The sequence below is a fragment of the Salvelinus alpinus genome, chromosome 3, assembly GCF_045679555.1.
Source record: "Salvelinus alpinus chromosome 3, SLU_Salpinus.1, whole genome shotgun sequence".
NCBI lineage: Eukaryota > Metazoa > Chordata > Actinopteri > Salmoniformes > Salmonidae > Salvelinus > Salvelinus alpinus.
The window spans coordinates 78,177,703-78,198,995 of NC_092088.1; the positions used below are offsets into that span (position 1 = coordinate 78,177,703).

The 21,293-nt window shown below is 43.3% G+C and overlaps 1 protein-coding gene and 1 pseudogene across 1 annotated transcript in view; both read right to left on the minus strand.

The window, feature by feature from the left end:
- LOC139571394 (fatty acid synthase-like) overlaps window positions 1-9,454 on the minus strand; it is a 48,520-nt gene extending 39,066 nt beyond the window's left edge. The window contains exon 1 of the mRNA XM_071394214.1: window positions 9,083-9,454. The gene's annotated coding sequence lies outside the window, so the exon portion shown is untranslated. The remainder of the gene's footprint in view (window positions 1-9,082) is intronic.
- A 7,016-nt stretch (window positions 9,455-16,470) lies between these two features.
- LOC139569854 (coiled-coil domain-containing protein 57-like) overlaps window positions 16,471-21,293 on the minus strand; it is a 29,172-nt pseudogene continuing 24,349 nt past the window's right edge.

The window sequence follows — 21,293 nt, forward strand, 5'->3', positions numbered from 1 at the left end:
TTGGTATCGCAGATTGTTCCGGCAATTCTCACATAGGAACTTCATTTGTGAGGAAGGATGTTTAACATACTTTCTACATTTGTATCACAAACCATTTGACAAAATCCATGACGAAAGGGGTCATTTTAGACCTATACATGCCTCCTGTATGACCCTATGAACCATACATGGCACAGACAACGTCTTGGTATCATTATACTCCTTATAGTGTGCTCTAAAATATGGAGTAAGTCTTGATTCTGAAATACAATTTCACATTAATTTATTCAACATTAAAAGATATTAACAGAGGTGTCACGCTCATAGGGGGCACAAGCTCCTCAGATGTCCTGTTTAAAAAAAAAATTGTTGCTAAACTTCATTTTGTAAGCCCACATTTGATCATAATAATTTATAAAATGATCTGTCAGCGGTATTTTGCAGAGGGGGCACAATGACTGGACCAGGCAAAGAGTCCCCCCCAGTAAGTGGGTTCTTCTCTCTATCTAGTGGTTCCTTCCAAGGTGCTCCATGGACCAAAGGTATGCTTGGCAGGACACTAGATACTCTAGTGCGTGCAGACAGTATCATCAGTGGAGAGAGAGAGTGTAAAGTGACACACACAGAGTTTGATTTCAGCTGCTGGTGATGGACAGGACTCCTTTTTGATAAATAAATGTTTGTCTGTAATACTAGCCACCATTGCAATTTTATGAAGTTGGCTTTGGCTAGCCAGCTAGATAGTAGAGGTTGGGAGATGGGAACCTAACTACCAAGCTATTTCAGGCTGTCAATCAAGTTAGAGTAGCTTGTCTAACTATCTTAGCTGGCATGCCTGCTGGCAAGGTTGCTAGACTTCAAAATAGCACGAAATTACTAAACGTACTGAATAAGACTCACATCCTTTCAAGCTTTTACACAGATGTTAGCAGAGAAGCAGATTTAGTTTGAAAAAAGAACCACCAGTCAGGAGGACACAGACAGATCAAAAGGTGCGTAAGACACAGAAATAGACTTGGTTTATGTTATCTGGCACCTTATGATAACATCATGATATTTGTGTGTATTAATTATGATGCCATGATATGTGCTTGTCGAGATGCGTGTTATGATCCCATGTACTGGGTTGTAATTTGGATGTAATATCCTTGGCATGTTGCTGCAGTATATTGAAATGCGTGATTTACAACAGTCAGAATGACACCCTCATTAAAATGATAATTGAACAGTTAAAGAGGAATTTACATAGAATTAGGCATGTTTATGGCTCTAGATTGTAGAAAAAAGCTGTTTCGGGTGTTACAAAATGCCAAATTCTCCAACTTCCGGAGGGTGCCCCCCCCCATACTTCTTTCCCCACTAAAATAATGGGATATTAATATCTCATTAATATCTACAGTTTTTGATTTTGTTCCTTTTAAAGACATATTGTTTGGCACAATATACTCTACAAGTGGGCACTCTGCTAATTCTGAATGTATGATACATTTTATGAGCACCACCAACACATTGAATGGAAAATTGATTCAAAGCGAACTTCCTCTGCTGGTGATTTGCTGAATGTACAATCCTAAAGGAGGACTGTGATTGGTTAATGAACTATAATGTACATTTCTATATATAAAATGGGTCATATCATTAAAAGTACCACAGAGCCACTCTGGAAATTTGACGTGTTTAGAGAGTATATCGTTAAACATCGTCTAAAAATAAGCTAAATCTAAAAAAAGGTACTTTTGAGACATTAATATTAGTAATATTAAATAAATGTGACTTTAAGAATCTACAGATACTGCATATTTGAGAGCACAGTAGGGAGTATAATGACATGAATGATAACGACCCCTCCTGTCTCAGCCTCCAGAATTTATGCTGCAGTAGTTTATGTGTCGGGGGGCTAGGGTCAGTCAGCTATATCTGGAGTATTTCTCCTGTCTTATCCGGTGTCCTGTGTGAATTTAAGTATACTCTCTCTAATTCTCTCTTTCTTTCTTTCTTTCTCTCTCTCGGAGGACCTGAGCCCTAGTACCATGCCTCAGGACTACCTGGCATGATGACTCGTTGTCCCCAGCCCACCTGGCCGTGCTGCTGCTCGAGTTTCAACTGTTCTGCCTGCGGCTATGGAACCCTGACCTGTTCACTGTGATTACTATTATTTGACCATGCTGGTCATTTATGAACATTTTGGCCATGTTCTGTTATAATCTCCACCCGGCACAGTCAGAAGAGGACAGGCCACCCCTCATAGCCTGGTTCCTCTCTAGATTTTGGCCTTTCTAGGGAGTTTTTCCTAGCCACCGTGCTTCTACACCTGCATTCCTTGCTGTTTTTTTTTTTTATATACATATTTTTGTCCATTAAAAATAACATCACATTTTTCAGAAATACTGTGTAGACATTGTTAATGTTGTAAAAGATTATTGTAGATGGAAACAGCAGATTTTTTATGGAATATCTACATAGGTGTACAGAGGCCCATTAACAGCAACCATCACTCCTGTGTTCCAATGGCACGTTGTGTTAGCTAATCCAAATGTATCATATTAAAAGGCTAATTGATAATTAGAAAACCCTTTTGTAATTATGTTAGCACATCGGAAAACTGTCGTGCTGCTTAATTAAAGAAGCAATAAAACTGGCTTTTAGACTAGTTGAGCATCTGGAGCATCAGCATTTGTGGGTTCGATAACAGGCTCAAAATGGCCAGAAATAAAGAACTTTCTTCTGAAACTCGTCAGTCTATTCTTGTTCTGAGAAATGAAGGCTATTCCATGCGAGAAATTGCCAAGAAACTGAAGATCTCATACAATGATGTGTACTACTCCCTTCATAGAACAGCGAAAACTGGCTCTAACCAAAATAGAAAGAGTGGGAGGCCCCGGTGCACAACCGAGCAAGAGGACAAGTACATTAGAGTGTCTAGTTTGAGAAACAGACGCCTCAAGTCCTCAACTGTCAGCTCATTAGATAGTACCCGCAAAACACCAGTCTCAACGTCAACAGCGAAGAGGCAACTCCGGGATGCTGGCCTTCTAGGCAGAGTTGAAAAGAAAAAGCCATATCTCAGACTGGCCAATAAAAAGAAAAGATTAAGATGGGCAAAAGAACACAGACACTGGACAGAGGAACTATATAAACTCAGCAAAAAAAGAAATGGCCCTTTCTCAGGACCCTGTCTTTCAAAGATAATTCGTAAAATTCAAAAAAACTTCACAGATCTTCATTGTAAAGGGTTTAAACACTGTTTCCCATGCTTGTTCAATGAACCATAAACAATGAATGAACATGCACCTGTGGAACGGTCGTTAAGACACAGACAGCAGGCAATTAAGGTCACAGATATGAAAACTTAGGACACTAAAAAGAGGCCTTTCTACTGACTCTGAAAAACACCAAAAGAAAGATGCCCAGGGTCCCTGCTCATCTGCGTGAACGTGCCTTAGGCATGTGGCCAGTGCAATAAATTGTAATGTCCGTACTGTGAGATGCCTAAGACAGTGCTACAGGGAGACAGGACGGACAGCTGATCGTCCTCGCAGTGGCAGACCACGTGTAACAACACCTGCACAGGATCGGTATATCCGAACATCACACCTGCGGGACAGGTACAGGATGGCAACAACAACTGCCTGAGTTACACCAGGAACACACAATCCCTCCATCAGTGCTCAGACTGTCCACAATAGGTTGAGAGAGGCTGGACTGAGGGCTTGTAGGCCTGTCGTATGGCAGGTCCTCACCAGACATCACCGGCAACAAAGCCGCCTATGGACACAAACCCACCATCGCTGGACTATACAGGACTGGCAAAAAGTGCTCTTCACTGACGAGTCGCGGTTTTGTCTCACCAGGGGTGATGGTCGGATTCGCGTTTATCATCTAAGGAATGAGCGTTACACCAAGGCCTGTACTCTGGAGCGGGATTGATTTGGAGGTGGAGGGTCCGTCATGGTCTGGGGTGGTGTGTCACAGCATCATCGGACTGAGCTTGTTGTCATTTCAGGCAATCTCAACGCTGCGCGTTACAGGGAAGACAACCTCCTCCCTCATGTGGTACCCTTCCTGCAGGCTCATCCTGACATGACCCTCCAGCATGACAATGCCACCAGCCATACTGCTCGTTCTGTGTGAGATTTCCTGCTAGACAGGAATGTCCGTGTTCTGCCATAGCCAGCAAAGAGCCCGGATCTCAATCCCATTGAGCACATCTGAGACCTGTTGGATCGGAGGGTGAAGGCTAGGGCCATTCCCCCCAGAAATGTCCGGGAACTTGCAGGTGACTTGGTGGAACAGTGGGGTAACATCTCACAGCAAGGACTGGCAAATCTGGTGCAGTCCATGAGGAGGAGATGCACTGCAGTACTTAATGCAGCTGGTGACCACACCAGATACTGACTGTTACTTTTGATTTTGACCCCCCCTTTGTTCAGGGACACATTATTCCATTTCTGTTAGTCATACTGTATGTCTGTGGAACTTGTTCAGTTTATGTCTCAGTTGTTGAATTTTGTTATGTTCAAACAAATATTTACACATTAAGTTTGCTGAAAATAAATGCAGTTGACAGTGAGAGGACGTTTCTTTTTTTGCTGAGTTATATATATATATATATATCACACACACACAAAAGTATGTGGACACCCTTTCAAATTAGTGGATTTGAGGGGGGGGCAACTCCATATTAATGCCCATGATTTTGAAATTAGATGTTCGACGGGCAGGTGTCCACATACTTTTAGTCATGTAGTGTATTTTCCACTCCTACTGGCGTGGAAACGGCCAACAGTACAAAGCGGTGCTGTCATTCAAATGTGATGTGGCTAGGCCTACATTCTGCTAGAAGCCTAGAGCACATGGTCATGTAAAAACAGAGCTTGGAGAAGATTAACAGGAACCAGTCAAACTCATTCAGATAGAGGTTAGGGCTACTATAAATAGTCATTTCAGGGTTGTAAATAGAGCAGCTGTGTTACTGCTGACCCTCGGACAAATGCCTGCATATCTCACACATCTGCACATCTCACGCTCAAGTCAGCTTCCTGTGAGCTGTGGTCATGCATCAGTAAGAGTATCAGGATGACATAGCAATCAACCAATAGCCGTGCGAGATGCAGTGCGATATGAATGTACACCGAGTGTACAAAACATTAAGAACACCTTCCTAATATTGAGTTGCGTCTACCCCCCACCCATTTTGCCCTCAGAACAGCCTCAATTTGTCAGGGCATGCACTCAACAAGGTGTTGAAAGCCTTCCACAGGGATGCTGGCCCATGTTCCTTCCCACAGTTGTGTCAAGTTGGCTGGATGTCCTTTGGTGGACCATTCTTGATAGACACGGGAAACTGTTGAGCATGAAAAACCCAGCGGCGTTGCAGTTCTTGGCAAGTAACGGTACTCCTGGTACCTACTACCATACCCCGTTCAAAGGCACTTTAATATTTTGTCTTGCCCAGTCACCCTCATGGCACACATACACAATCCATGTCTCAATTGTCTCAAGGCTTAAAAACAGATAATTTGGGGAGGCAGGTAGCCTAGTGGTTAGAGCGTAGGGGAGGCAGGTAGCCTAGTGGTTAGAGCGTAGGGGCGGCAGGTAGCCTAGTGGTTAGAGCGTAGGGGCGGCAGGTAGCCTAGTGGTTAGAGCGTAGGGGCGGCAGGTAGCCTAGTGGTTAGAGCATTGGACTAGTAACTGGAAGGTTGCTAGATCAAATCCCCAAGCTGACAAGGTAAAAATCTGTTGTTCTGCCCCTGAACAAGGCAGTTAATCCACTGTTCCTAGGCGTCATTGAAGACAAGAATCTGTTCTTAAACTGACTTGCCCTTAAATAAAGGTTAAAAAAAGGCTTAAAAACCTCTCATTACACTGATTGAAGTGGATTTAAATGACATCAATAAGGGATCATCTGGTCAGTCTGCCATAGAAAGTTTTGTAGACTCTGTGTATAGTGTAATTGTTTATAGATGATTTGTTGGACAGGTCGTCAATGCAAATAAGAATTTGTTCTTAACTGATTTACCTGTAAAAAAAATAAAAGGTGAAATTAAATTAAAAATAACTTGTTTAGGAGGATTAAAATGAAAAGAACTAGGCCTAAGCTAGTCTCTTTAGAAAATAGTTGACCAGTTAAAATACTAATCTTGGCTTTCAAAGGGCAGATAGCAGCCAAAATGGACACACATTCCTACACACAGGTCTGAGAACTGCATTGCATGGGAACCTATTCAACTCTTGCCAAGGCACTGGGTCCCCTTACTCTCACACCTCAGAAAGAACGAGACAGAGAGAGACAGAGAGGCGAGCAAGCAAGAGAAAATAGGGGATAATTAGAAGAGGATGAGTGAAAGATGGAATGGTTTTTTCCACTCCTTTGTTACTATGTATAGCAGGGTTCCCCCAAAAAATATTTTATTATTGGACATAAAGGACTAAAAAGGTGATTTTAATTTTGGAAATCATTTCCCAATTATTCCATTCCCTCGCATAATAGAGAGACACAAATCGTATACTAATTTAAGCAAGGTTTGACATGATTGTTTTAGTCAAACATTATCTGTTTGTAAACTGCAAATTGACCGTAAGAAGCCGAAATTATTTGTAATTATGTTCCAGTCCCCCAACCATTCCCTCAAGAAAAAAATTGGCCTGCGGGAGAATCTAGTTGATGATCCCTGATGTATAGGCTGTGTGTGTGCTGTATTAGCCAATTACCTGTCTATCACAATAGACAGACAAATTGGCTAATCAAGATCCAATGGACGAGAGAAGTCTAAACAAGAAGCTGTAGGTGAACAGTTGCTTGAAGAAGAGGCCTTGCGCTTGAAGAAGAGGCCTGTTCAACACATCTTTCCCATTTAGTTCAGAGAAGCAGCCTTCTCACTAATAATAGGCTACACTCTAAACAGCAGTCACCGTGACAATAGAGTATAAACACCTCTTCCTGATCCCCATTCCTGCCAGAGGGATGGGTAGGAGCAGGTTTGTAAATAGTTTACTGGGATTATTAAGGGATTATTAGGGATTATCATCTACCTGACCTGGATCACATCACTGTGAGGCAGGGCCTTGATTGCTTACATGTGTTGGATATAGGCCTAGCTGAGGCAACACAATGACAACTACAGTGGCACCATGCCATAGATAACACCGCACACAGCTTTCCCTTGTGGGTGTTTCTCTCTCTCTGTCTCCCTGTCCCTTGGTGCTTCCGTCTTTCTCCCTCCGTCTCGGTCTCCCTCTCTCCCGCAGTCTCACTCCGTCCTCCACAGCCATGTTGTTTAATTGAATAACTCAATTGATGAGGGAGTGACATGCTACAGACCAAAATCTGTCCCAGGAAATAATATTGGTGCTCTTGTACGGATGACAATGAATCTGTATGGATGACAATCTATCAAAGATACAATGTGTTAGAATCTAGGCCATATACCTTGTGTGATAGTTTCACCTGCCTCAAATAGGCTGCTTTGTGTGATGTATTGTTGTCTCTACCTTCTTGCCCTTTGTGCTGTTGTCTGTGCCCAATAATGTTTGTTCCATGTTTTGTGCTGCTACCATGCTGTGTTGCTGCCTTGCTATGTTGTTGTCTTAGGTCTCTCTTTATGTAATGTTGTCCCTTGTCGTGATGTGTGTTTTGTCCTATATTTATATGCTATTTAAAAAAAAAAAAAAATCCCAGCCCCTGTCCCCGCAGGAGGTCTTTTGCCTTCTGGTAGGCCATCATTGTAAATAAGAATTTGTTCTTAAATGACTTCCCTAGTTAAATAGGTTAAATACAAATAGCGGTATACGACTTGACTCAACTTGTAATTTAGGCTATATATTAGAACACTTGAAAAACACCTGGAGGGTAATACAGAGCAACATGACTAATTCCACTATAGTTATAGACTACATCTCTCAAAGCCAGGACATTTAATCCTGTGCCTAGAATACTGGTCTCAACGGGAGGGCTAAAGAGCACTGCATGTCATCAGTCTGCAAATGCCAGGTATTGTAACATGAACATCTTGAGAAACACCCAACATATCGGCTGGTAGGACAGAGCTCTGTTGGTGATTTGTCCAGCTAGGTCACATGTGGAAAGGTTGCTTGATACACACTTGCAGCATGGTAAATTCCACACCTAGGCTTTAGAATGGGCCTTCTCTTGCCTCTCACCAGTCCAGCTCCTTCACTCAGGGAGAGTATAGAGAGCTAGGGTACTGGGATGGGTAGGCTCACCAAACATTGGTATCAATTTCTGATATTGGTCTGTGTATTGCTCTGTATTAGTCTGCAGTAAAATGGCTCATCGTGTGATTACAGTAAGAGGGTGAGCAAACTGTATCATGCTCAGCTCCCACTAGACTAGATGTCAAACATGCAAAAAAATGGAACCAAAATTGGATCAGAAAGGCTAGCATCAGCAAAAAGTCTCTCACAAGGTAGGCAATAGGCATCCAACTCAATACCATCCCAGGCAGCACCACAGCTGGAGAAAAAAACGAAATACATTTTTCTTTAATTATTAATGACCCTTTTATGTACAGTAGGCCTAGATAATCACTGGGCCTTAGCGCTCCTCCACAACTACTCAGACCTGTAGTGTAAACTACGCAGCCTGTTACTCGATCTCGTGCTGCTACCACATTTAGACCAGGGCCAGACACGCAAACAACCCTCTAGCAAGCAGAAAAACCAGGGCATCAGTGAATAGTAATTGATTACAACGTGCTAACTTGGCATCCAGGCAGTGATGACTACATATTTTATTATTGAGCAAGAGTGACAACTGCTAGCCTAGCCCTAGCAGAGGTTGCCGCATCACTTGGGAGTCATATTGGCTTTAACTTGAGATAGTTATCCTCGCTAAAATGTCGCTAGTTTGGGGAATTAGTCAGCTAGCTATTATAACTCTAAAATGCATGAACATTGTAACGAGGAAGTGTGTAGCTGATAATAACCAGATCAGTGAAATCGAGGAAATCCAGTTCGAGTTCGTTGATGTTTATTTCTACTATGCCGGTCATCATGGGCATCTCACCGGCTAACTTGATGAAGAAGCTAGAGCAAGCTAACATCGGTAAAGCGTTGATATTCTTGCAATATCAGAACAACTTACCAGTAGTTAGGTGTTTTAATATCCGTAGAAAACACCAAAAGGATTGCGAAATGTTAGTGAGGAAACGGTTAGCAAAATGTTCCTCGAAAATCCCTTATCTTCCGTCGTTGAGAGTGCGCTTGCCTGTGTCAGTGTGTGTCCCTGCTTCCGTTCCCTGCCAAACCCTTCTAATTTCTCTCGCGTCTATGAATCCCTTTCTCTATTTCATTTAAATGTCTGACCTGCTCTCCCCGGCCACGCCACATGGGCTGACAGCTTCTCTGGGATGTTCAGTCCAATGAGAAAAGAGGCAGGACTCCCAGTCTCAGCCAGTGATGGGGTGATTCGCTGAACGCCGCTGTGGATTCGGGAGGGAAAAAAACGGAAGAAACAGGATGGCAAGGTTACTGTAGTTCATTTGGGTAGCACTGGGGATGGATCATCTGAGTACACCAGTAACCTAGCTCAGTTTCCCCCGCCCTTTTATATTGGTAAAACCCAAAGCCAAGTTCAAATTTATCACTCAAGTTCAAAGCGTAGAACCATTACTTACCTGAGCCATGTTCAGATTTCACTCTGATTGAACAATAACTAATTTCGAAATCTTGCAGAAAGGAGGACGCATGCTGTTGCAATAGTCCATGGACTTTGGGAAACACATATTTGACAATCTTGATCAATTAGATTTTTCCCACTTTTTATTCAGAATGTGTATGATTTATTTGCAATGCAATTTATTGGAGATGGATATACCATTAAAGAATGGTGGATTTAGCCTAGACCAGGTAAATATTGTTCCCCTAACCTATGTATCATGAATGAATAAATGAATGTATTCTTTGCAGTATATGTAATGTATTTGGAAATCTACTAGCGCAGATTAGGCCAATACTATGTTTAATATCATTAGTAAGAATTGTATGGTCACCTGTGGTTGACATTGTAAAAATTATATATCAACGCATGTGTTCGATCACCTGGTCTATATATATCTAACATTTCACTTTTTAATCATTGAAACATTGTATTCCCATTGTTTCTCGTGTATAGAGAGATAATAATTTATTTTTATTGCAGCAAAGTATTCAGAGGCTTTTGTATTGTTTAACAAGAGGTTTGGTAACTGTTTATAATGGCTTTCATGAATAATCCATTATAAAATGTTTATAATTGCTTATAATGCTTTATACATTAAAATGTAAATGTTCATGAATTGTAATGCTTATAACATGAGTAAAAATTGTAATGAATAACTGAATACGTATTTAATTTATAGTTTATAAAATAGTTTATTAATGCTTATTCATGTACGTTTTCATATAGTGTTACTGGAAGTTTTAACCAAAGTCATTAGGCCACTGACATTCTGTAGGTTGAACTTGTGGAGCAACCACATCAACACACCTGAAACGGGTTATTGTGGTGAATGTACAGTTAGCGCTGACAAACGTGGTAGTTAGTACACACCCAAATCCTGACAGCTGTGATCAAAGGGTGCGTTTGCAAATTCACTCTGGCTATCTACTCCGATTTCAAAACACTCTCGTCTGGGTGTGCCAGATCGCAGAATAACTGATTCAATTACGAACGCTCAACACGTTGAATATGGCCGGTGTCAGTAAACGTCGGTAATAAAAAGCGTAATTAAATTGTTACCAGCAGCACAGTTACAGTCACCAACGCTCTGGATAACATTAAAACAGCCTAATCAGCTCTGCTAGGGCGAGTAATGGTCAGAGTGAGGTGTTCTTTCATTTGTGTCTGGAAGTAGCTAGCAAGCTAGCCAACGTTAGCCAGTTAGCTTGGGTGCTTGACTGCTGTTGTGAGATCAGAACGCTCGGATCAACCCTACTCCTCGGCCAGAGTGGCCATTGTGCCCTCTGAACGCTCCGAGAGCGGAACGCTCTGAATTTACGAAATCCCTCTGGCACTCCAGAGTAAAATTTACGAATGCACCCATTGCTAGTTGTGATATTTTATAGATGTGAAAATGAACCAGTCACAGAGCAGGGGTGTGTGGGTGTGAGGGTATTGCTAGGAGATAGGGTGATGTGATGACAGTGAGGGGAGGAGCTTGTTGCCAGGGCAGCAAGGATGGTGATGTAATCAGAAACGTTGCCTGACTGTTGGGGTTACTCGAGTTCAATGGTGAAAATGGCATGTGAAGGATGGCATGATCTCGAGGAAAACTTTACTAGTCTTTTTTAAACTTATTTATTGCCCTAAATACTAACCAAGATAACCCGAAGACAACATGTAGAAAAATGCACCTAATGTGTTAACATATTCATATTTCATAAGGTACCTTTTTAGGTCAAATTTGTATCAATTCTGGTTGTGTCACACCTTCTCAATAAAGGAAACATTTCAGAAAATGTAAAAATTGTATTGTTTTATTGGAAAAAAATCACTACTTCAACACAGATATCAACGCTTGTTCAGGACCTGTACAACAAGACCACAAAACACTAGATTTGTCATAACGGGAGAAAAATATGAAAAAGGCACACAAAATAGTGCTTTTCAATGTGAGCATCAGGGACAGGAAATACAATATCAACTTCAATGAATCCTTTACTTCCTGATGTGTAAGGCCAGGCAGTCCCCTGGCCTAAAACAGTACTTTTCAGTGTGAGCATCTGGGACAGGAAATACAATATAAACTTCAATGAATCCTCTACTTCCTGAGGTGTAAGGCCAGGTGGACCCTGGTCTAAGCAGTGAACAGGTGGTAACTGTACCTAACCTGGGTGACAGACTGGTTCTGCTGTCAGAAACACTCCCCTGGTGGCCTTGCCAAGACATTAACTTCTGCACCAGCCTCTGATATTACTTTAGCACTCTAGCTTACAGTACAGAAATCACTAGGTATTTACATGTCATTTCTACCTACTAAGTAAAGTACGTTGGTATTCATTCAATCAAGCACCACTAGGCATCATTTGGTAACAGGTACCAACAGTTACCGATTGTGTTGAATTCTGTTAGCCTACCAGAATGGATCCATCAGTCTTTTATATTGTACCGGGCAGCACTGAAAGCATCTGTGGGGATGAGGCCTAAGTGACTGCCACTGACAATGGCCGTAGTGCAGAGAACCTACATGGCTGGGTAGAGACAGAGCTGACATTGTGCCTGTCTGAATGTCTCTCGACAGCACAGAGAGGCAGAGGCGTATCACACCACCGTCTCCATTATCTTTATACTAATGTACAACACCTTTGTTAGAAATCTCTTCTCCTGACAGAGTACTACATACTTTCCAGGGCCACCCATACGTAAAATGTATGCACGCATGACTGTAAGTTGCTTTTAATAAAAGTGTCTGCTAAATGGCACATATTCATTAGTAAGTAAGTGTTAGTAACAATCTCATTCAACTCTCAACTTTATGAACGTTGCTTATCTATATTGACACTTTGACGATCCATCAAACAAACAAAGCGTCAATACAGGATTAAGATTGAATCCTACTACACAGGCTCTGACGTTCATTGGATGTGGCTGGGAAACTCTGGGAAACTCAAAAGCAAGTTTCCCAGTGACGTGAGACTACCAGAAGAGCTAAATGCCCTTTATGCTAGCTTTGAGGCAATCAACACTGAAGCATGCACAAGAGCACCAGCTGTTCTGGATGACTGTGTGATAACACTCTCGGTAGCCGATGTGAGCAAGACCTTTAAACAGATCAACATTCACAAAGCCACAGGCCAGATGGATTACCAGGACGTGTACTCAAAGCATGCGTGGACCAACTGGCAAGTGTCTTCACTGACATTGTCAACCTCTCCCTGACTGTGCCCAAGGAAGAGAAGGTAACCTGCCTAAATGATTACCACCCTGTAGCACTCACGTCGGTAGCCATGAAGTGCTTAGAAAGGCTGGTCATGGCTCACATCAACAGCATCCTCCAGAATACCCTAGACCCACTCCAATTCGCATACCGCCCCAACAGATCCACAGATGATGCAATCTCAATCGCAGTCCACACTGCCCTTTCCCACCTGGACAAAAGGAACACCTATGTGAGAATGCTGTTCATTGACTACAGCTCATCGTTCAACACCATAGTGCCCACAAAGCTCATCACTAAGCTAAGAACCCTGGGACAAAACACTTCCCTCTGGATCCTGGACTTCCTGACGGGATGCCCCCAGGTGGTAAGGGTAGGCAACAACACGCCTACCATGCTGATCCTCAACACTGGGACCACTCAGGGGTGTGTACTTAGTCCCATCCTGTACTCCCTGTTCACCCATGGTTGTGTGGCCAAACACGACTCCAACGCCCTCATTAAGTTTGCTGACAACACAACAATGGTAGGCCTGATTACTGACAACGATGAGACGGCCTATAGGGAGGAGGTCAGAACTGGCAGTGTGGTGCCAGAACAACAACCTTTCCCTCAATGTGAGAAAGAAAAAGGAGCTGATCGTGGACTACAGGAAAAGACGGGCCGAACAGGCCCCCATTAACATCAACGGGACTGTAGTGGAGCGAGTCGAGAGTTTCAAGTTCCTTGGTGTCCACATCACCAGTGATCTATCATGGTCCAAACACACCAAGACAGTCGTGAAGAGGGCACGACAAAACCTTTTCCCTATCAGGAGACTGAAAAGATTTGGCATGGGTTCCCAGATCATCAAAAAGTTCTACAGCTGCACCATCGAGGGCGTCTTGACCGGTTGCGTCACCACCTGGTATGTTACCGCGTATGGCCCAGCACATCACTGGGGCCAAGCTTCCTGCAATCCAGGACCTATATAATAGGCACTGTCAGAGGAAAGCCCATAAAATTGTCAGAGACTCCAGTCACCCAAGTCATTGACTGTTTTCTCTGCTACTGCACGGCAAGCCGTACCGGAGCGCCAAGTCTAGGACCAAAAGGCTCCTCAACAGCTTCTACCCCCAAGCCATAAGACTGCTGAACAATTAATAAAATGGCCACCGTACAATTACATTGACCCCCCCCCCCCCCTCCATTTGTTTTGTACACTGCTGCTACTCGCTGTTTATTATCTATGCATAGTCACTTCACCCCTACCTACATGTACAAATTACCTCTAACCTGTAACCCCGCACACTGACTCGGTACCCCCTGTATATAGCCTCGTTGTTGTTATGATATTGTGTTACTTTTTGTTATTTTCGTTTATTTGGTAAATATTTTCTTAACTCTTCTTGAACTGCACTGTTGGTTAAGGGCTTGTAAGTAAGCATTTCACGGTAAGGTCTACACTTGTTGTATTTGGCGCATGCAACAAATAAAGTTTGATTTGATTAATCTATAACAACGCTTCTAAAGATTAGTTGAAGTCTCTGATGGTATACTTGTGTGTTGCATGCCTCCCCCAACCCCAATTCTCTCCAGCCCCATCCTCCCTTAGCCCCATCCCCTCCTAGCCCCATCCCCTCCTAGCCCCATCCTCCCCTAGCCCCATCATCCCCTAGCCCCATCATCCCCTAGCCCCAGAGTATCTTCTTCTCAATGTTTACTCAGCATAATGTGGAAACTCTTGGCAGTCTACTGCTGGGCAAACTGTGAAGCAATGCCTCCGATCTGAATCTAATCTGAAAGATGGACACACTGTGTTGGATGACCTTCACTACTGTCTGTGACCTGTTGCAGTGGCTGTTGCTGAGGCTATCAGTCAGCACTTCTTCCAGCAGGCAGTGGCTGTGTGTGCCAGCCAGGCCTGGCCAATGCCCTGGGCTTTGCAAACAACACCAGTGTCAACAGAGCCAGACCTAAACCATGAGTGGCTCCACTGTCCACTGATTGAGAAACTTTTCTCAGTGCAGAACAGTCCCTGGTCAGAGCCTTCACCCTGTCACCTCTGTGATCTGGCCCCAGACACAAGGTTATGTTCCACATGGCAACCTATTCCCCATGTATTGCACTCATTTTGTCCAGGGCCCGTATGACTCTGGTCAAAAGCAGTGCACTATATAGGGAAAAGGGTGCCATTTTGGACAGATACAAGGCCACCAGTTGGGCAACCTACCTCCTCCTCTGTGGCCAGACTGCCACGCTGTCTTTACTTAAACCTCAGCTATGTGAAATTATAAACACTATTATTATCTCATACAAAGAGCCTTACGGTCTGTGGTCTAGTTAATACATACTGATGTACATGGCAGATGTCACTAACCTTGGTGTGTGTGTGTATGGGGGTGTGTGTGTGTGTTATGACAGAGTAATACTAGACTTCCTGTGCCAGATAATCTGCTAAGTGCTAAATGCCCAATAGAATGCAGACACACAAGTTGTTTTATAATGGTGTTGTCACGACTCCCACCGAAGGTGGCTCTCCTGCCTGTTTGGGCGGCGCTCGGCGGTCGTCGTCGCCGGTCTACTAGCCGCCACGATCCCTTTTTCCTTTTCTGTTTGTTTGGTCTTATTGGTTGCACCTGTCCCTTATTTTGTTTCTTGATTTATGTCTATTTAAGCCTGTTAGGCCAGCCTATGTTCATGCAGGATTATTTTCTGTTAGTCGGGGTGTGCGTGTTTGTGTTCCTGTCCGTTTTGTGCCCTGTGTTGGGTCGGACTATTTTCTGTCTGTTTATCGCCTATGGTTTTGGGCGTTCGTGTGGGAATCCCAATAAAGACGGTTTTCCCCAGTATCCTCTGCAAGTGACTCTGCACCCACCACTCCAGGCGATTGTGACAGGTGTGACTCACAGAGTACACCCAGAGAGAAAAAGAGAGAGATAGAAAGAAAGAAAGAAAGAAAGAAAGAAAGAAAGAAAGAAAGAAAGAAAGAAAGAAAGAAAGAAAGAAAGAAAGAAAGAAAGAAAGAAAGAAAGAGAGAGATGGCAGGGATTGATATAAAGGGTTACTCTATTGAGTAATCAAGTGAGATTGCCCCAAAAGGCAGGTGATTTTCTTTTTTTTAAGTCAAGAATTCCAGGAGCCTAAATCATATCTTTCTGGTTCTGATCTTTCTGGTTCCTCCCCATTGTATAAGTGAAAGACAGACAATTAATGGCATTCATGGTTGTCGGGCAAGTTGAGCCTGCTCTGGGAATGTATTTTACTGATAACAACCAATATACTAAGAATTCCAGTAGTGATCTTTCTGATTCCACCCCTATGTGTAGGCACTTCTGCCTGTAAATAGCTAATTAAGATTTTTGGGCAAGTGATAATAATCTTTGGGGAAACAAAAAAATACTCCTGACTTGCCCAATGGGCAAATGCTTTTCAGACTTTAATGTCAATCCATGAAAGAAAGAAAGGAAGAGTTAAAAAAAGAAAGTGAGAGAGATCTCACCTCTCTCAGAGCAGCTCTCCCGGGTGTGAGTATGGAGGGGCTGAGGCCTCGGTCCAGTATCTGCCACATCTCCCTCAGTGACCTTTCTGTAGCCACTGACGACAGCAGCAGAGTACCCAATGGGCTGAAATGGGGTCATGACCCGAGGTCCAGCCGCAGGGAACTCTGTGATTGGCTGAGAGGAGGAGGATGTGTGTTCTCCTTAGTGCTAGGACGCTGAGGAAGAGAGGAGAGAAAGAAGTGAAGATAAAGTGTTGAGAAAAACATTTTTCCCAGCATGTTGAAGCTGAGTATGATTTCAGAGCCATGTTTCCTCTATTGCTAAAGTTAATACGCCTTTATAGCCCAGACATCAACTCTGTATATTTATCAAGTAAGTTGAGAGGCCTAGCTCTTGCATCATTGGTCCTCAAGTCAGGGGGTATCAGACAGTGTAGACAGATATTACTGTTGTTACCTCGTCTGACTTTGTCCTTATGCTGCTGGCCCCAGGGGTTGATGACCCTGTCTCTGTCTCCGCTGTCGCTCTCTGAGAAGAGAGGCCTCACCAATTTAGGGCTCCCCTTTCTCTGCTTTCTGTGGGCATACTGCAGTTCCTGTAAAGAAACTCGGCTTACTGCAGTTCCCGGAGAGAAACGCGGCTTACTGCAGTTCCTGGAGAGAAACGTGGCTTACTGCAGTTCCTGGAGAGAAACATGGCTTACTGCAGTTCCTGGAGAGAAACGTGGCTTACTACAGTTCCTGGAGAGAAACGTGGCTTACTGCAGTTCTTGGAGAGAAACGCGGCTTACTACAGTTCCTGGAGAGAAATGCGGCTTACTGCAGTTCCTGGAGAGAAACGCGGCTTACTACAGTTCCTGGAGAGAAATGCGGCTTACTGCAGTTCCTGGAGAGAAACGTGGCTTACTGCAGTTCCTGGAGAGAAACGTGGCTTACTGCAGTTCCTGGAGAGAAACGTGGCTTACTGCAGTTCCTGGAGAGAAATGCGGCTTACTGCAGTTCCTGGAGAGAAACGTGGCTTACTGCAGTTCTTGGAGAGAAACGCGGCTTACTACAGTTCCTGGAGAGAAATGCGGGTTACTGCAGTTCCTGGAGAGAAACGCGGCTTACTGCAGTTCCTGGAGAGAAACGCGGCTTACTGCAGTTCCTGGAGAGAAACGCGGCTTACTGCAGTTCCTGGAGAGAAATGTGGCTTACTGCAGTTCCTGGAGAGAAACGTGGCTTACTGCAGTTCCTGGAGAGAAACGCGGCTTACTGCAGTTCCTGGAGAGAAACGCGGCTTACTGCAGTTCCTGGAGAGAAACGCGGCTTACTGCAGTTCCTGGAGAGAAATGTGGCTTACTGCAGTTCCTGGAGAGAAACGTGGCTTACTGCAGTTCCTGGAGAGAAACAATCCCTCTGATGGTCACACAGAGTACTGCACTACGTTTTGAGTCCTAACCTGAGATATGACAATGTCACTTTCTCACTGCTGTCTCGTTGACATCAAGGGGTAAGAGGTCAAAGGTTAGGGGTCAGAGGTGAGAGGTCAGACTTGTGTGTTGAGCTGGTACTGCAGTTGTTCCAGGGCAGAGAGTCGACCTTGCTGGTGCTGGGTGTCTCTGGATGGGTCTCTCTCTGGCTCTATAGACACTGAGGCCAGGGAGGGTTTGGGAGCAGACTGGAGAACAGAGAGAGAGAGAGAGAGATAAAAGTGTGAGAAAATAGAATGGAGAGGTGTGTGTGTGTCGGGGGGTGTGTGTGAGTGTGTGTGTGTGTGTGTGTGTGTGTGTGTGTCGGGGTATGTGTGTGCGCATGTGTGAGAGGAGGCATCCAGAGTGTTTGTATTTTTCCCCCGGCCCCTGGGGCTGCGTGTGATCTTTGCTGAATCCCCCATAATCCCGCAGAGCAGCGGGGATCAGGGTGCCCGGCGGGGTGGTAGAAAAACACAGGGGAGAATACTTCCTGTCCTAACTGTCAACATTATACCACACTACCCCATCAATCACAACACAGCTGGACACCCCACCCGACCAATCCCAAAACAGCTGGACCACACCACCCAACCAATCACAACTGGACCACACCACCCGACAAATCACAACACAGCTTTTTTAAATTAGCTAACACAACATGCCATTGGAACACAGGAGTGATGGTTGCTGAAAATGGGCCTCTATATGCTTATGTAGATATTCCATAAAAAATCTGCCGTTTCCAGCTATAATAGTCATTTACAACAACAAAAAATGTCTGTGCTGTATTTCTGATCAATTGATGATATTTTAATGGACAATTATTTTATTTTTTTCATAAACAAGGACATTTCTAAGTGAGCCCAAACTTTTGAACGGTAGTGTATACTGGGAGTGGGACAGAAACTTCGAACACAGTGCCTCAGACCCTGCGCAGGTCTGAGAGGGCCAGCAGGCCTCCAGAAAGATTGAATATTCAGTGGTGATGTTTAATGGACCAAAGACTGACTCATTCAGCTTTTGGGGTTTGTTTTGATATTTTCACTACTGACTATTTTGAAACAGGGATGAATTGGTATTTGTGAACTGACATTGCTTGTTCATGAAATGTGTATTATATATTTTTTTACAATACATATATTATTATTTTTACAAACACACATTTCATTAACAAGCAATGTCAATTCACAATTGCCTTTTTTAAGTCTCGTCACGATTTTCGCACCTTTTTCAGCTGTTCTGTTACTTTTAGGATATAGCGGACTAGAGGTTATACAGTATGTATGTTTGTAATATACAGTTGACGTTGGAAGTTTACATACACCTTAGCCAAATACATTTAAACTCAGTTTTTCACAATTCCAGACATTTAATCCTAGTAAAAAATCCTGTTTTAGGTCAGTTAGGATCACCACTTTATTTTAAGAATGTGAAATGTCAGAATAATAGTAGAGAGAATTATTTATTTCAGCTTTTATTTATTTTATCACATTCCCAGTGGGTCAGAAGTTTACATACACTCAATTAGTATTTGTTAGCATTGCCTTTACATTGTTGAACTTGGGTCAAACATTTCAGGTTGCCTTCCACAAGCTTCCCACAATAAGTTGGGTGAATTTTGGCCCATTACAGAGCTGGTGTAACGGAGTCAGGTTTGTAAGCCTTCTTGCTCTCACACGTTTTTTCAGTTCTGCCCACACATTTTCTATAGGATTGAGGTCAGGGCTTTGTGATGGCCACTCCAATACCTGGACTTTGTTGTCCTTAAGCCATTTTCCCACAACTTTGGAACTATGCTTGGGGTCATTGTCCATTTGGAAGACCCAGTTGCGACCAAGCTTTAACTTCCTAAATTTTGCTTCAATATATTAACATAATTTTCCTCCCTCATGATGCCATCTATTTTGTGAAGTGCACGAGTCCCTCCTGCAGCAAAGCACCCCCACAACATGATGCTGCCACCCCCGTGCTTCACGGTTGGGATGGTGTTCTTCGGCTTGCAAGACTCCCCCTTTTTCCTCCAAACATAACGATGGTCATTATGGCCAAACAGTTCTATTTTTGTTTCATCAGACCAGAGGACATTTCTCAAAAAAGTACGATCTTTGTCCCAATGTGCAGTTGCAAACCGTAGTCTGGCTTTTTTATGGTGGTTTTGGAGCAGTGGCTTCTTCCTTGCTGAGCGGCCTTTCAGGTTATGTCGATATAGGACTCATTCTACTGGGAATATAAATACTTTTGTACTTGTTTCCTCCAGCATCTTTACAAGGTCCTTTGCTGTTATTCTGGGATTGATTTGCACTTTTCGCACCAAAGTACGTTCATCTCTAGGAGACAGAACGCGTCTCCTTCCTGAGCAGTATGACGGCTGTTTGGTCCCATGGTGTTTAAACTTGAATACTATTATTTGTACAGATGAACGTGGTACCTTCAAGCGTTTGGAAACTGCTCCCAAGGATGAACCAGACTTTTGGAGGTCCACACATTTTTTCCTGAGGTCCTGGCTGATTTCTTTTGATTTTCCCATGATGTCAAGCAAAGAGGCACTGAGTTCGAAGGTAGGCCTTGAAATACATCCACAAGTACACCTCCAATTGACTCAAATGATGTCAATTAGCCTAGCAGAAGCTTCTAAAGCCATGACACAATTTTCTGGAATTTTCCAAGCTATTTAAAGGCACAGTCAACTTAGTGTATGTAAACTTCTTACCCACTGCAATTGTGATACAGTAAAGTATAAGTTAAATAATCTGTCTGTAAACAGTTGTTGGAAAAATTACTTGTGTCATGCACAAAGTAGATGTCCTAACCGACTTGCCAAAACTATAGTTTGTTAACAATAAATGTGTGGAGTGGTTGAAAAACGAGTTTTAATGACTCCAACCTAAGTGTATGTAAACTTCCGACTTCAACTGTATATATATCTTTTACAAACATACACATTTCATCAACAAGTAATGTCAATTCACAAATACCAATTCATCCCTTTTTCAAAATAGTCAATAGTGAAAATATCAAAACAAACCCCAAAAGCTGAATGAGTCAGTCTTTAGTCCATTAAACATCACCACTGAATATTCAATCTTTCTGGAGGCCTGCTGGCCCTCTCAGACCTGCGCAGGGTCTGAGGCACTGTGTCAAAGCTTCTGTCCCACTCCCAGTACCTTCTGCCACATCCACACTTGTTCTTGTTTCTTTTTTCTGTGTGTCCAGTGGCAGTATGCCTCTGTCCTGAGCGTCCTCAAACGTCTCCTGTGTTCTCAAAAGGTTTTGTCTATAGAGTTGATACACATCCCCATCTTCTGTCCTGAATGTATATGACCGAGGCGGACCCTCCTCCCATACAGTAGCCTTTCTATCCCATGAATCCAGACCCGAAATCAAACCACATCCTGAGCTGCTAACGGTGACAACACTCTAGCAGTTTTGTCATAGAGTTTTTGTCTTGCCTTCAGCTGTAGGGCCCTGTCCTTCACAGCTAATGGGCAGTCATTCAGGCAGAAA